This window comes from Diabrotica undecimpunctata, chromosome 4 (genome assembly GCF_040954645.1).
Source record: "Diabrotica undecimpunctata isolate CICGRU chromosome 4, icDiaUnde3, whole genome shotgun sequence".
Taxonomy (NCBI): Eukaryota; Metazoa; Arthropoda; class Insecta; order Coleoptera; family Chrysomelidae; genus Diabrotica; species Diabrotica undecimpunctata.
The window spans coordinates 110,204,215-110,220,472 of NC_092806.1; the positions used below are offsets into that span (position 1 = coordinate 110,204,215).

Genomic DNA, 16,258 nt, shown 5'->3' on the forward strand with positions numbered 1-16,258 from the left:
CAATAACTTGATTATGTAAAATAAGATCTTATTAAATAAAAAGCAGAAGGTTATTTATAGAAACATTTTTTAACTCCAAAATCGTTTCACAATATTCAACAAAGTGACCGTATTTGTGGAAATACCACAAATGCGATTGTAGAATTAAATTTTTTTTGTTGTGATAACAACATAGTAATAGCGATGGCTTCATCTTTGAACAACACTTGTTTCTTGTTTCAACATTTATTTAACAATTAAGATAAGACTAATTTGACAAACGTTTTCTAGTATTAAATAATACATTATTAAACGCGATTATTTATTGACTCCAAGTTGGTCATTCATAATTATAACAGTATTTTTAAATTAGTTATTATCTCAAGGTTTTTATAGTTAAAGTTTTTAATTTTATTGTATAAAAATGTATTCAGCTTTTTCACTGGCCCAGTTTTTAAATACAAGTCATAAATTATTATCCACGTTATTATTAATATTGTTCTGAAGCTATTTTCTTGTGGCTTTTCAGTTTCAATGGGCGGGGATTTTAAAAACCTTTCCAAACATTTCTAATTTGTGTGTATTTGTCCTAAATGATTAAGATATTTACTACGAATGTCTTATTTTAAGGTTACGTTATGGTTTGATTAAAACTTTAATTATTTTTTTACTGTATTTATAATCAAAATTAATTGAATTGATTTACGAAGTTAAAAAATATTTAAATTAACGTTTTAATCCTTTTTAAGTGCTAGTGACTTTATCCCCTAAAGGACTAAATATATTCCTTATCTCGTAGTTTAAATAGTTAATAGTTTTGTTGTCGTTACTGAATAATTTAGTAATACTGGATATATTCAACACATGTTTACTAGCCATTATACACCCAGATCTAAAAAATAAATTCAAAAACTATTACAACATTCAAAAAATATTTTTTTAAACACTCATTATAGTAATTTGATAGAAAGGTTTCCACAGAATGTTATATTACAAAATAAACTACGAGAAAACGAATATCTTTAGTATTTAACAGGATAAAATCACTGACAACGAAAAAAGAATAAAACAATATTTTAAATATTTTTCAACTTCGTAAATAAATTCAATGATTTATTAATTTATTTTGAAATAATCCTAATTGAGATAGAGTAAAAATATACCTAATTAAAGTTAAACAAATACACACATATTAGAAATGTTTGGAAAGGGTTTTAAAATCCTCGCCTATTATGACGTCAGACTTAGGTAGTCCAGTAAGCACAATTTTAGATTAAAATAAGTTTATTTTGACGTTTCAATATCCACTTCGGAAATGTGCGGGGCGATTTCCAAATCAAAACGTAAATAAAATTATTTTTAAGTAAAATTGTGATTAATTCCCAGTAAAAACAATAAAACAGTATTAGTACAAATAAATAAAAAAATAATTTCAAAAAGAAAACAGTTTTTAGGTCGGACAAAAAATGCTCAAAGCCACACAAATGGTTTCCATGAAAACAGTTCATAGAGAATATTGATAATTTCAGAGGAATTACTCCACCGTAATGGAGTATGAGAAGGAGCACCCTCCAATCCCATTATATCTTTCTGTAGCTCTTGCTAGTACTTGTAGTATCTTGCTGAAACAAGTGAGAAGTAAAATAAAAAATCTTGGTTCTAAAAAAAGTAAAGTGATACTTTCCCCACTTCTGATGATATCTTTAAGAGTAACAAAACACTGAACCACGTCAAAGCTAGAAGACGCTTTTTTAATTGATATTCACGTTTAACCTGTGTATTGGGAGACTAATTAAAATACTGTGCGTCAATTCCCCCGAACCATTGGTTTTTGCCTCTTGAAATGATGGATAGGTGAATTTTCCGTGGCTAACAGCCTTTCCATGTGGCTGAAGAAGGAGCCAGCATGAGTGCGAAACGTTGAGATAGATCCACACACTGACGTCCACATATACACGGTCCAAATTCGATATTAATGTAGTCAATCACATTTGTTGATGAATATTTTGGTGGTAGATAAATCTTATATCTGCCTCATGAGTTTGTTTACTTCTGAAAATCCTTATGGTAATGCATTGCGGTATTGAAGGTTGACGATAAAATATATAACCAACCGAATAAAGTCCAATTTAATCGTTAAAAATAAGTTTAAAACGTTGATTTCATTGTAATATGAATTCATTAATACTGATAGAATCGGTAACTCCTCTTTTGATATAACCTTACCTGTTTTTATAAGCTAACCACTTTATTATATTAATAAACGGTTAAAACAAACAAAAAACACATTTTTTTTATAAAACTAACATACTTATAATAAATAACATTAATTATAAGTCATGACACCCACGTTTCTTCCTTTTCCTTATTGAAATTAACTACCAATCTTAATCGAAAATCCACTTTAAAACCACCGAACCACAATCATCAGCACCTATACGGCATGTAGTATATACTATTGCGACATCTATTTAGAGTTTCGCGATTTTCCATTTCCGGTTAATAAATATGCACATGCAAATAGAATTAACGAAACTGTCCCAAGAGTAATCACATTTCTCGAATTTGAATACGAACTGATATCAAAATCTAAAGATCAAGAGTGCAGGCTCGTTTTAGTGTTACACATACGAATAGTTCGTTGCGGATGGGACTACCAGAGGCGTAGACATACAACTGATAATATGAAGCTAAAACAACTGTGATCTAGAATTTAGGGTGGTAACAAATAATTGCTCTTATCACACAAAAAGATACTAACCAGAAATGTATATCTATCTAATCAGTCATCAACATCCTTGTTAGGCGTATAATTCAGGATCTTTTTTTGCATTCAGTACTTAACAGAACTTATTCCGGCATGTTGATATGTTATTTGCATTACCTTCCATGGTCGAGAATACATAACAGGACTGATCTGTCAAATATGCCCAGTGAATAGGAAAAGCTCTTGCTTTAGACAATCCAATTGAAAATTATTAGTACTTTGAAAAAGTATTGGAATTTTTTTCTTGGTTGTTTTACCATGTTGAAATATATGAAGAAAATTTTAAGCCGAGAATAATATCTCTACACGATAGTTTGTCAATTAAAATTTGATTCTGTCATTGTGACTGTTAAAACACCACGGAGTAAGTTAAAAATATAATGACGCAAGTAGCCAAAAAAACGTGTAGTTGAAGGGATTTCTTTTTGTGACCTACAATATTGATTCAATTTATTTGACTATTTCACTAGACCATTTTTAACTGATAAAACGCCATAGCAACGCCACGTTTCCTACTGACAAAACTCCTTACTGTCCGTGATTTCTCAGCAACAAAATTATGACAGATCCGTCACAAAGGTGTCTGGTGTCAGTTTGACAAACGTCATTGAGGCGTAATCAATTTTGGACAGATATAATGAATTCAGACAAAAAATCAAGATTTGGATGTCAGTCAGGTGAAGAAATAAAAAAATTGGTTTCGGAAAATGTCCCATTGAACGAGAGGTCCAGAAGCTCTATTTGGACTCAATTTTCGGAGACATACGGGTGAGAAATTCGGAGATCCTACGGGAGGCAGCTTCAAAGTGTTCAAGAAAAAAGAAAACTCAGTTCAAAAGCATTATCCACCGAAGAACTATTAAAAATCATCCAAAGCTACGACGAGGAAGCCCCCCATGGAGCACAAAAAAGTTTTTTTACCTTTGTTCATTTGAACTTGCTTGGAGAGGCAATGATGCCGTAAAGTGCAAGATTTACTTTTTCCAGAAGGAATTTGATGTTATGGGAGAATTTACGGGCCGAATTGAATACAACAGCATGTTTTCCAAAACAAATTAATGCGGTTCGAAAAGTTTAGCAAGCAGCAAATGGCTGGTCAGAAATTCATCAAACGAAAATTTATGCCCAGTTAATTATTTTTGAAATTAATGGAGACCAAAGATTTTATCAGACAGATTCATTCTTCAGACAGGCAAGAGAAGTGTAGGAAGAAGAAGAACGTCATGGTTGCGTAACTTGAGGGAATGGTACGGATGCACATCAATTGAACTATTCGAAGCAGCAGCATCTAAGATCAGAATAGCCATGATGTTTGCCAACCTCCGTCGCGGAGATGGCACGTGAAGAAGAAGAAGATTCATTCTTACCGTTCACCCCAATTGGAAGGATGGATCTTGGTTCAAAAACTGTCACTTGGAACAAAACAAAACACAGAACAGAACAAAAACTTGGAATCAACACCGTATCTAAGTGGACAAAAATATCAGCTGAAAAAATTGGAATAGACAGAAAAAACATAAAATAACAAACCATTCTCATCGATTTTTAGCTGTGTTAGCCTTGTTCAAGCAAGGTGTTTCTAAACAGGAATAAATTAAATTAGCGAGTCACTCAAATGCAAGCTCTCTAAAACCATATCTGCAGCTGGATTCCAGTCCCCACCAGAAGTTGATCGAAAATCTCAGAAGAACAAATGAAGCTGGACCTTCGAGTTCCCAAATGCTACAGGTCAATAATACCCAAAATCATGCTTTGGTAGAAAAGAATGGGCAAACTACTATAGCTTATAATAATGGTACATTTAATATATACTTAATATTGTAAACAAATAAACAAAGATTATGTTTCGTTGATATGGTGCATTAATTTTCTCGTGAAATAGTCTTGACGAATATCATTCGAGAGAAAATTATTTACCGGCAAAATTTTCTTCTGGTTTTATTCAAGTTTGTTGCTTTTTGGCAACAAAATTTAATTCGCGAAAATTGCCAGGCAACAAACTTTCATACCAGCCGAAAATATTGCCGGCAAAATTGTCTCTCATTATATACGAAAAAAATTGAATTTTTTGTAAAAATACAAAAATCCTCCTCTCACTTTAAACTCAATATTTTTCAAAACTTACCATTTTAAGCCAGCCAAATTTGTAGACTATACTATAAGTCCGTACTATATTAAAGTGAATTGTAAAGAAGTAACGATTATTTTTAATTAGGGTGGTAACTAGGAGATGGTTTTCAGGTTTTTTGTCGTTGAAAAAAATACGGACCTTATTTATAGCTATATCTTGCTTGTACTGGGGCTACGGACACCACAAACCCACCATTCTTTTTTGTATTTTTATAAGCTACACTTTTTAAAAGAATGATTTTTTTAATAAAATGCAGTGCTTTTCGAGTAATTCGCAAAAAACCGTTTGAAAAAATTGACAAGTCGAAAAGTACTGACTTTCGAAAAAAAAAATGTGTAGGTATGACAAAAGTTATTTATATTCCAATAAAATGTTTATCCCCGAAAAGGGGTGGCATCCCAACCAGGGTAAAAGCACACTACAACACAGGATCAACTTTAAATTGAGAGTAAGTAGAACCCATATCCAAATTTTATTGGAACGATACTAGGAATAATCTTTTATTCCGACATACATCTACAGTTCATCTTTGAATGAAAAAACACTATCTTTTTCACTATTTACGTACAGAAAACAACAATAATACTTATAACAATATTTAGTAATAAGTACAACATCAAATGCCATCTCAATCCTTTCTGTATATTACATTACTACGTCCATGTTTACCCGAGAACAATCACGGATCAATGAGGTCAAGCAGACATTATCATTTTACAACTTTTCGTATCACAATCACGGTTTGTGAATAAAATAATAGAAGGATTCATGTGAGGTCGGCATGAATAATTTTTGGAAGCCATTATTATGATTTGAAACGCATCATTACATGATTATATTTAAAAAATACAGCAAACAATGACTAAGACGCAAAACTTGACTAATTCGTCTTGTGCAACTGCACATCAACATCAGAAATTGTCGAAATTATAACACAAATAATGAAAGGTTAAAGAATAGAGGCAGAAGAATTTCATCATTTAAGAACATTAATTATCTGAATCTAAAACCACTTAACCAAGTAAATAACCACATAGGCTACTGTAATTACCACAATTTATAATGTATGTAGCGTGTATGTAGCTATCGGAATAGATACATGAATACTTATCAAATTTATCGTTTCACGAAGAAAATTTTTTCTATCAATCAGCAAATCCACCACAAATGTCTTGCAGTTTTTTGTTAAAGATCTTGAAAAGAAATGGCGTTATGTACTTTCAGACATATATGTACATGGGGTATTTGATAACACTCACTGGAGTCTGTTAACACTACCATAACAGAAAAAGGTGTACTACCTTCCATCATTAAATGGATTCAATACATGTTAATTATTGGATCAGTCGAGCACTATAAGAGTAGTAAAAGGTTGCCCTCATGTATAGTCATATAAGCTCTACTGTGGCCGTTAATAATTCACGATGTTTTAGCAATGCTTAAAACAAGTGTTTTTTTGTTGTGATGCTACGTAGACGATCTAGTTATTGTGTTAGAGGTAACTATGACTGTACTATCGCTGATTCCTTGCAAAGTGTCTTAAACCTCGTAACTGCCTGCTGCTAGAAAGAAATAGTTTCTTTTAATGATAGTAAAACATAACTTGTTTTATTCTCTAATACGAGGAAATTAACAACAACTACAACACTAACGGGTTAAGTATCTCTAGAGTTATTATTTATAGACTTAGAATAGAACTTACGTACAATGCGCACTCGCAAATATGTCATGCAGTCTGAAACCTAAAATGATCCATTGGTCCCACTTAATAGTCAGATTGAAATTTAAATAACACAGTAAAAGACATAGTTGCAAAAAGTGCAAAGGCTCGCATGTGTAGGGATTACGGATGCAATAGGATCATGTCCTACTACAGCCTTAGAACTAATGCTAGAGTTTCTCACTTTATATACACATGTAAGGAGGATTGCTCTGGAATGCGACGTTATTCTAACAATGGCTTAGTAAATAAAACCCGACCGACTGACTGGAGATTTAAAGACTTAAGAGTTAGAACAACGCAGTTAATTAAGATACTCACAGAAATAACTGCAAAATAAGATTTCGAGAATATTGCTACTATCTTTTTTTTTCTTTCTTTGTTTTGTTTTTAAATTTGGCCTACTAAGAGATTTACAAGGAGATTGCTCTTACTCCATTTTAATTGGACACAAAGGTGCGCATGTTTCGCGCAGTGCGCAATTTCTAAACGTTAATGAACAGGATTGCGTTAAGTTCTATTTTTACCATATTCGATTCAAGATAGTAGTTTTTTGGTGTTATACGACTACGAGTATTTTAGTAAGTAAGTTAGTAGTTAGACGGCATAACAGAATACAAAACAAAATGCACATGTTTTTTATATTATACTATAACGTATGGCGTACGAATTGTATTTTCAAAAAATATAATTTGTTTCAATATTATTGTGTAGGTATGTATTTTTCCGGAAAATGTGTTGTGCATTTAGTTGCTTCCTCTAAACATTGGTAAATTATTACTTAAATCTTTAAGGTTTATTATACTGATATAATATGAGGAATTTACAGTTTGAAGACAAATAAAAGATTGTTCGATTGTCGAAACTATAAAATATATACTTAACGGAATATTTACAATAAAACTGACGCCAAAAATAATGAGATAGTTATTTCAAATTCCAATTAGCAACTGTAAATTGTTTTTACAATAATAAAACTTTTATATTTAAAAGTTTTATTTCAGTTCAGTTATGTGTACGACCGTTTACTACTACCGCTAAACATAAGTAATTTTAAGTATTAAATAGTTACGATCCTTCAGTCTGCTGTTATGACACTCATAGAGATGTTTATAATTAATGTACCCGTATCAAAGGCATTAAGTACAGTAGTTTTAAATTTGGAAATAGCGCTTTTAACGTTTCCGCTACGAGATCGGAAGTACTAAGTCGATATTTATTCCTAAACCTAAGAAAAATAAAGCTAACACATGCTGGTGGCATACTGATAAAACAGTTTTTACTAAATCTGTATAAATAACTTAGGGTACGCATACTACACAGGAACATATTCAAGACACAAGTGCTGAACATTATAACGCGGTACGGTAACAAAGAGAGACTAAAAATAAGTGTAGAGAAAAGAAAAGTGACTGAGCTTTAAATTCTATAAGAGAAACACTCACTCATAATATTGTTTATTTAGGTGCTGGCATAATTTTAATATGAAAATAAGTTATATGTAAATTTATCAATTAATATAAATAATACTGTGTGTGTATGCAATCAAATTACGGTACCTGTGATGTTGATGTAATACTTCTTCTTCTTCCTCAGTGCACTGGGTTGACTCGGGAACAGAATCTTCTCAAAAGGTCACGTGGTCAGGTTACACAAAAATACTGAAGTGTTTGTCGCGCTGATTTATACAAGACTATATCTAAACTAAGATTGAAGTGCGTAGCGTGTCGTCGCCCTGCTCCCTCAAGACTTTAAGGGGCGGACTGTACAGGTCCGTATTAATTCACGATTAACAAGACATACACACACGTTAATCAAAGAATTAAATATAAAAATAAAATAATAAAATTATTAATAAAAAAACTAAGAATATATGTGGAGGGACGTAACAAAAAGTAATGCTCAACCTTCTCTGACGGAGGAGCTATATCATAAAACATTTATAATTGATGTATGTATGTATGTTTGGTATTGAACTTAAGTCTTAAGCCTTGATTATTCACAGTTATTTGAGAAATCATTATGTACTCTCAAGATAGCTAATTTTTAATATTTCAAATTTTTTAAGTCTATTTTTTTTTATTTTTTATTGTTGATGAAAATTTTTAATTACGTGTTTAGCATTTATAATTACATGATTAGTATATATAGGATTAGTATTTTCGCTGACAAAACCAGCTTTATGCTCGTTTATCCTATTTTAAAAACTTCTTGCTGTCTGACCTATGTAAACCTTTGATCAATTATCAAATATCCATACAATTGGGTTCAGTGTAGAGAGCTGAAGGAAGAACATCAATGTTCATGTTCATCAATGTTTCATATTCTTCAAAAAATATGAAAACAGAATAGGTTCAAGAATATCGAAAACCGAGAACTAGCACGAGATCAGTTTTACTTCCAAAACTAATACCACCCCAAATCATGACAGGACCATCATGGTAATTAAAGACTTTATGGAATACTTACTTCTAGGCATGTAATTGGTCCAAGTTCTCGGCAAAACTCACAGCCTTCTTAAATCTGGACAGAGACCAAATTAAGACTAGTATACAAACAAAACGGTGGATCATTGTACATTATTCCAATTTGAATGTTTTTGAGGTTACACATTTCTACCTCTTCTCCATTTTCAGCTGATATTAGAGGAACTCTAAATTCTAATACTAACTCATTGGTATTTCTCATAACTAATTTCTAGTTTGAAAAGCGATAAAACGGTCTTGGATTGAGGTTGTAAGTGTCTTTTTTGCCCACTGTTAGTTTCACGATACCGTTGTCAAAATCTGCTCTAGCATTTGTGTACAGTCACTGTAGTTTGTGAGGCTTCTCCTTTAATTATTCCAAAAACGTTTATTATTTATTTTTGGTCTAAATGTCTTCTTTCCAGGATTTTTATGGACATAAACTTATTATATTGCTTATAAGACGTTTTATTTCTTATAACAGTTTTCTTTAATCTCTACGTTTTTTAGCGAATTTATTAATGTTATTGAGTTGCTGCTGGTTGAGTAATTTTTATGTTTAATTTAGCCAAATACATACAAAGATATCTCTCAAAAACTTTCTAAAATATTATGAAAACTATTAATATGTAGACATTGCTGATGCTTTACTAGAGCTTACTGGAGAAATTTTGCCTACTAATTTCTTCAAAGTGAAGAAAGAAAACAGTACGCCCCTGGCTATTTAACTTCTTGGTGTAGACGCAAAGAGATTACCTTTCTTCGGATTTTAAGAATAAAGCAATAAACCGTAATTTGGTCTTGAAATTGAACTGGAATTTTTTAACTATCAAAAAAGTTTCAGAAGGTATCGGTTGGGATTTTCCAAATTCCTGTTAAAAACTTTGAGATAAAAACTCAAAGTATTAGTAGTAGTTGTAATTGGTTAGCTTCCTATATAGGTTATTTGGTTGTTACATAATTCCTTCTTTTAATCAGAAATCCTCTTTAAGAATATCAGCTGATTTTAGTTCACCTGCTTAGGAGACAAAAATTTTCAGATGAACTAAAATTAGCCAAACTGGTACTATTATTAAAGCTGGGAAGGTCAATGGAGGAGATAAATTCATTTGGACAAATGTGTTTGCTCGATTCCCTGGGAAAAATATACAAAAAAACAGATTAAAAAAGGCGTTAGATGAACATTTTGGATTCCAAAAAGAAAAATCGTTGAATACAATGTAGGGAGTTCCTCAGGTATCGGTGTTGGGACCGATACTGTGGAGCATCATGTACAACGGTGCAATGGAGTTAAAGTAAAGTTTGAGGAAGAGGTGAAAGCAGTCGGTGTTGCAGATGATCTAGCCATCATAATGGAAAATACAAATGTTGGCATCATGGAACAAAGAAACAATGTTCTAAACAAAGTATCCATATGGATTAAAAATAAAATAAATTGGTATTAGCGGCGGCGAAGACAGATGTGGACATACTAAAAGGAAAAAGAAAGAGGGACTTTATGAGGAATTCAACCTAAAAGGGGTTAAAATTATAACAAAAAAAAGGGCGAGGTATCTGGGGGTTCAACTTGATTCTTCTTGGCCTTGGGTCTTTTAGGATCATAAAATTAAACAGACAAAAGACAATCCATGCGTAATGTGTGAGGTGGAGGATGACGTAGAACACTGCATTTTTGGAGCCAGGAATGGGACCTAAAGCGAAAGAACAGGCGGTAGAGTGAGCATGAGCTCCAAGGTTGCTCGATTATCACATAATTCCTTCGTTTTCAATTAGCGGTTTTAACCTTCACATGACATCAACCTTATCTGTCTTTGTATTCGCGAATGTGAAACGTACTATAGTTTATTTTTATGAACGAGAGAGTAATTAGCATAATTTTAACTGGTAGCTCCGACCACTCCATGGGCGTGCTCAAGATTAATTGAAAAATTACTTTGAATAATTGTAAAAAATAAATGAATTATTTCAGTGTTATAAAGTGTTATGTGTATGTAAACAAAAGTGACCTCTTTTATCACACACTATATTAGAACTGACTGGCCTACATTAAAAAGGGTTTTAAAAAATTCACATTTTTTTTAATTTTTAAAAATTACAAAAGAGAAAAAGAGTTTTTAAAACCGTCTAAGGTATGTTAAATAGATGAATAAAAATATTAATATAAAACTTACAGCTACTTGTTACAAATCCAAATCAGATTCAGAAGATGAACTTTCAGAACCAAGATTTATAATAACTGGCTCGATCATTTTATCAGTAATATTGTCCAGCTTCCACATTTTTTCCTCTTCTTTAATAGTGTGATTTACTGCCTTTTCCCAGTTTTCAGGTTTTACATTATTTACGACCTCCAAAAACAACTGTTTAACATCATGAATTTTAAAAGTGGTATTTTTTCTTGAAACTTCACTCTTTATCTGTGCCCATACCAGTTCAATCGGGTTTAATTAACAATGATGTGGTGGGGATCTAAGTACTGTCATTCCACGATTTTTGGCAATTTCATCAATTTCGTATTTTTTAAATTTTTCTTTATGAAGGGCACACAACGAATAAAGTTCCTTTCTTATAGATCCGGGATGGTACGTAATATTTTTTGAACTCAGCCAATTCTGCAAGTCTTTTTTTAACCACTTGGTTGTGGGCAGTCCTTCTATAAGTCTGGAGTGATAACTTGCATTATCCATTACTATTACACAGTTCTTAGGAAGAAGATCTATCATTTGTTCGAACCATTCTTGAAAGACATCAGCGTTCATGTCTTCATGGTAGTCACCGGTACGAGTTGATTCAAAAGTTAATAAACCACCTTCAACAAAACCGTCTTAACTGCCAATGTGTACTATTATCAGCCTCCGTCCCTCTCCTGATGGTATATTTAAACCAGTAGATAAGTTATTTACAAAAGCGTGCCTTTGACTTGTAACAGTTTCATCCTGCCAAAATTTATTTGGTGTATGACCCTCGTTGATCCATGTTTCATCAAGATAAAATATTTTTCTTTTTTGGTTTCTCATTTCCTTTATGGTTCTTAGAAAATGTCTTCTCCATATGACAATATCGCTTCTTTCTAATAAAATAGACTTTCTGGGATTCTTATTCCAGCGGAAGCCTATTTCTTTTAAAAGTTTCCATAACGTACTTCGACTCATTTCTGGGTAATCCTTATCATCTCGAACTGAGACAAGAACTTTATCCAATGTTGGAAATTCTTGTCTAAAGAAGAATTCATGCACTTTCCGTCGAAGTCCTTCTTTAAAATGATATTCTATTTGAAATTTTGGTTTCCCTGGAGCATTACGTGGCATTTGAAAACTACCACATTTCTCTTCTTTAATAACTCTGTAAATCGTAGATTTCCCAACACCAAGTGTACTGCTAACTAACTCAACGGTCTCATCAACACTTTCACATAAACGTTTGTCTGTAAATGATTTAAAACAATTAAATATTATTGTTCTGAAGCTATTTTCTTGTGGCATTTTAAATTAATTACTATTTAACTGGGAATAAGCCACAATTAAAGGTTAAAATACGTTTATTGACGTTTCAATTTCCACTTCGGAAATCGTTCTCAAAATACAAACATTAGTAAATTTAATTAAACATAATTTACTAATGTTTGTATTTTGAGAACGATTTCCGAAGTGGAAATTGAAACGTCAATAAACGTATTTTAACCTTTAATTGTGGCTTATTCCCAGTTAAATAGTAATTAAATTAAATATTAATGTTTTTTCATTAACTGTTAGAGGACCAATTTTTCGGCGTTTACACGGCACTTCCAAATTTTCCATAACACTAGTATACACAATAAACTGCACCTTGCAACTGAAGTACCTACTTTTAGTGAACTGTTAAGAATTTTGAATACGCCACTTGGACCTTCCTACAAAATGGAAAAACCCACTATCACATTTTCTGTGGAATAAGTTTAGAAGGTAATTATCTAGTTAATTACTGTCGTAGATTCCTGGAATTAAAGAATTAAATGTTTGATTGTTGAAACCCTTACTTCGTGGAATGCACTTATTTCAGATAAAATAAAACGTTTTATTTTATCTAAAGAATTAAACTTTATTTTGCAAATAGGTAGGTACTTATTAAACTTTTATTGGTTATATATAACCAATAAAATAAACATCTTACATTTCTTGCAAATTCATTAGTACCTGTTAACCTCCATCACTCCGACACTGGCAACCTTATTTAGGGATTAGTAAACCTCACAACTATTGTATTCTATTCTGCTCCAACCTTTATACCTGGTGGTCATACTCAATTTAAAATTGTTTTCCTATATACTTCTGTAAACTTGTTGACAAATATCTGTTTTTCATTGAGTCACCCGTATCAACAGTTTAGGGATTTGCATACATAATTTATTATTTTATTACTCTCTCATACATAAAAATACACTATAAGATATTAAATTTGTGAAACCACAAGAATTAGTAGACCTAATAAAGTTTGTGATGCGAGAATCAAGGAAAAGGTGTAATATCTACTGGAAATATCATTGTTGTAAGTAATTAGGTATAAGTTAAGGTATAAATTTTGCCGATGTATTTTTGAAGGATAAATTAAATAGTTTTATTTTATATCTTATTTTATTATTTTGGTAGTTTATACCGGTGGTCCTTCGATTTTCCATCAAGCTTCTGAGCCATCTAAGAAATGTAGGAGAAATATTTCCCATAGTCTAGTCCACTGTTCAAATCTTATTGATTTTACCATATCCTTTTTTCTATATCAACTAATAATGTACACTATCCACTTAATATGGCTATTTGATTTCTAGAAGTTTTTTAAACAATTAATAAATTGTGACTTAAAACATTTTCTTTCTATTCTCTATTCATATTTTTTACGTAGTTTTTTCCATCTTTAATGATTATGTTCGGAGTAAACAAATAAATACAATCGATTATGTTCCTTTATGGTTAATTGGTTAAAAGAAAATATACAAATCCGAATTTCTACATAAATAAAACAACATTCTTCTCGAAAAGCATGTTCAATTCCACCCTACTCCCCTCCAAAATAAAATCTGTATTCAATTAGGTAAACTCACAGGAATCAAATTGGGTGCTCTCGTCAAAGGGAAGTTAAACAGAAGCGAATCAATTTTGATTGGTATTTTACAGACTTATATTTGTGTTTATTGTAGGGAAAATGTCATTATCGAATTGTAAAGATGAAAATAATAAGTATAAAGGCGTAGCGGGAGAAAGAAAAGGCGACATCTCTTCCTCCAAATTCTCGAAATGAAACAGAAATAACATAATGAAGCAGACGAAGAACAGTGGCTTGCCGCAATAATTTTTGTGGCCTCTTTTAGACGATAGTTATCACACTACAACTGTAGAAAATTCCGTGTTTATACAATTTTTTGTTCTAATAATTTATTGAACAATATGTGCACCATTTTTTAGTATTCTACCAAAGGATTTTGACATTTATCTAGACAAGCTTATTTTTCTTTGTTTATTCTTCTTAACTTTCATCAGATATTGTACAATTGTACATTTGCTCTTTCAAAAGCAGGATCTTGCGAATTTTCCATACTATCCGTTTCTTTTATTCGTTTGTATGAGTCTCTTTTATTTAACCCAGTTCTAAGCTTTATTTTCCATTTCTTTAGATGAACATTAAATAAATCGTGGTTGATCACATTTTCGAAGGAATCTGACCATTTAATTTGTTATTCTCTCCTTACAAAGACAGATATTTAAGGCTGATAAAATGTATCAAAAAAAATGCACCTATAATAAAGAAGGTAAAACAAACACAAAACTTTGTTAAAATTTATACTAAATTGTACAATTATCCAATGAATTACAAAATAAAGAAATTGCCTATAGCGATATAGATATCTTATAGAAAATATAAATTGTCTTAGAGATAGACACAGTACATAAAATATTCAAAAATGTTCCATTAGCAATAAGCTAATATGTCACACCAAGAAATTCTCAATATAATTAATTATATAAGCTTTATTATTGGCTTCCATATTATAAACACTCAGATCACATGCGTGTGAGAGATTTAAATTTTATCACTAATCTACATTATTTAGTTATTTTTTACAAGAATCAATAAAACCACTTTCTGTTGCAGTGAATGATTTCCATAATGTAGCTTTTGTAACAATTTCTGAATTATTGTGTTTTTTATGGAAACATCTTAATGTTTGTCATAAATTTAACTTCTTAAATTAGGTAAATTTATAATTTCTAATCATAATTTGAGATATGTACCATTATTATCTATTTGATTTTAGCCCTAAAAAATATAATAAACAATATGGAAATCTTGATGTCGCCAAAAGCTACCTATAGATACTTGGCTGTATTTCCTACAGATACCCGAAGAAAGTTTAAAACAAATGGAAAAAGATAATGCGAGTAAATAATAAAAGTAAAATGTAATGGCATGTCCCGCAAAACCCAAAACCAAAAAAGGTATATCGATAGAAGGCAACCGTATATATATATATATATATATATATATATATATATATATATATATATGTATTTCTTACTATTGGTCGTCTTTAGTACAGTGCAGCCAAGTTAGAAAATGGAGCATGTTAACTTGGGAAAGGATTGTTTTGTGAAGAAAAGAGACTTTTTCAATTTTAGATTTACGGTAAATTTCGGATTTTTCAAATTAGGATAGGTATTTAAGATTAGTTTAAGTAAATAAATTACCCAATACCGAAAGGTACAAATGGGTCTACTGATTAAGTAAAGGAAAGTAAAGTTAAGTAAATAAAATATTATATTGAAATATCAAATCTACCTGAATTTTTCAAGGATTAATTTCGGTTACCACGAAATAAGTCATTAAGGGTATTAGTAGAAACTAGAAAGTCTTTGTCTCATATTTTTGTACACAATTATGGGAATTAGAAAGTGTTGGCGTTTGGAGAATTGAGTCGAGGATGTTGATTGGTCAACAGAAAACAAGAATGATTTTTGAAGTAGAAAAAGTGATCATCTGCTGGACGGGAAGTGAATAAAAAGATCAAATCGACAAGTGTGTGTGTTTTTTTTAAAAACGTTAAAAGAAAAGTATAGATTTTGTGAAAATAGTAGTGTCAGTAAGTTTTGAAAGCTGATTTGCCGGATGAAAAGGGTGCAGAATTTGTAAGTACAAACAAATTATTATTCCCGATGAGATTCGTAGTT

The 16,258-nt window shown here is 31.3% G+C and overlaps 1 protein-coding gene across 3 annotated transcripts in view; it reads right to left on the reverse strand.

Annotated features, from left to right (window-relative positions):
• The window catches only part of Sox102F (transcription factor Sox102F), a 445,538-nt gene that overhangs the window by 283,531 nt on the left and 145,749 nt on the right, over positions 1–16,258 (reverse strand). The window contains exon 1 of one of the 3 annotated variants that reach the window (XM_072530010.1): positions 2,206–2,529. The exons of the other annotated variants lie outside the window; for them this stretch is intronic. The gene's annotated coding sequence lies outside the window, so the exon portion shown is untranslated. Of the gene's footprint in view, positions 1–2,205; positions 2,530–16,258 lie in introns of those variants that run through there. 3 annotated transcript variants of the gene reach the window in all.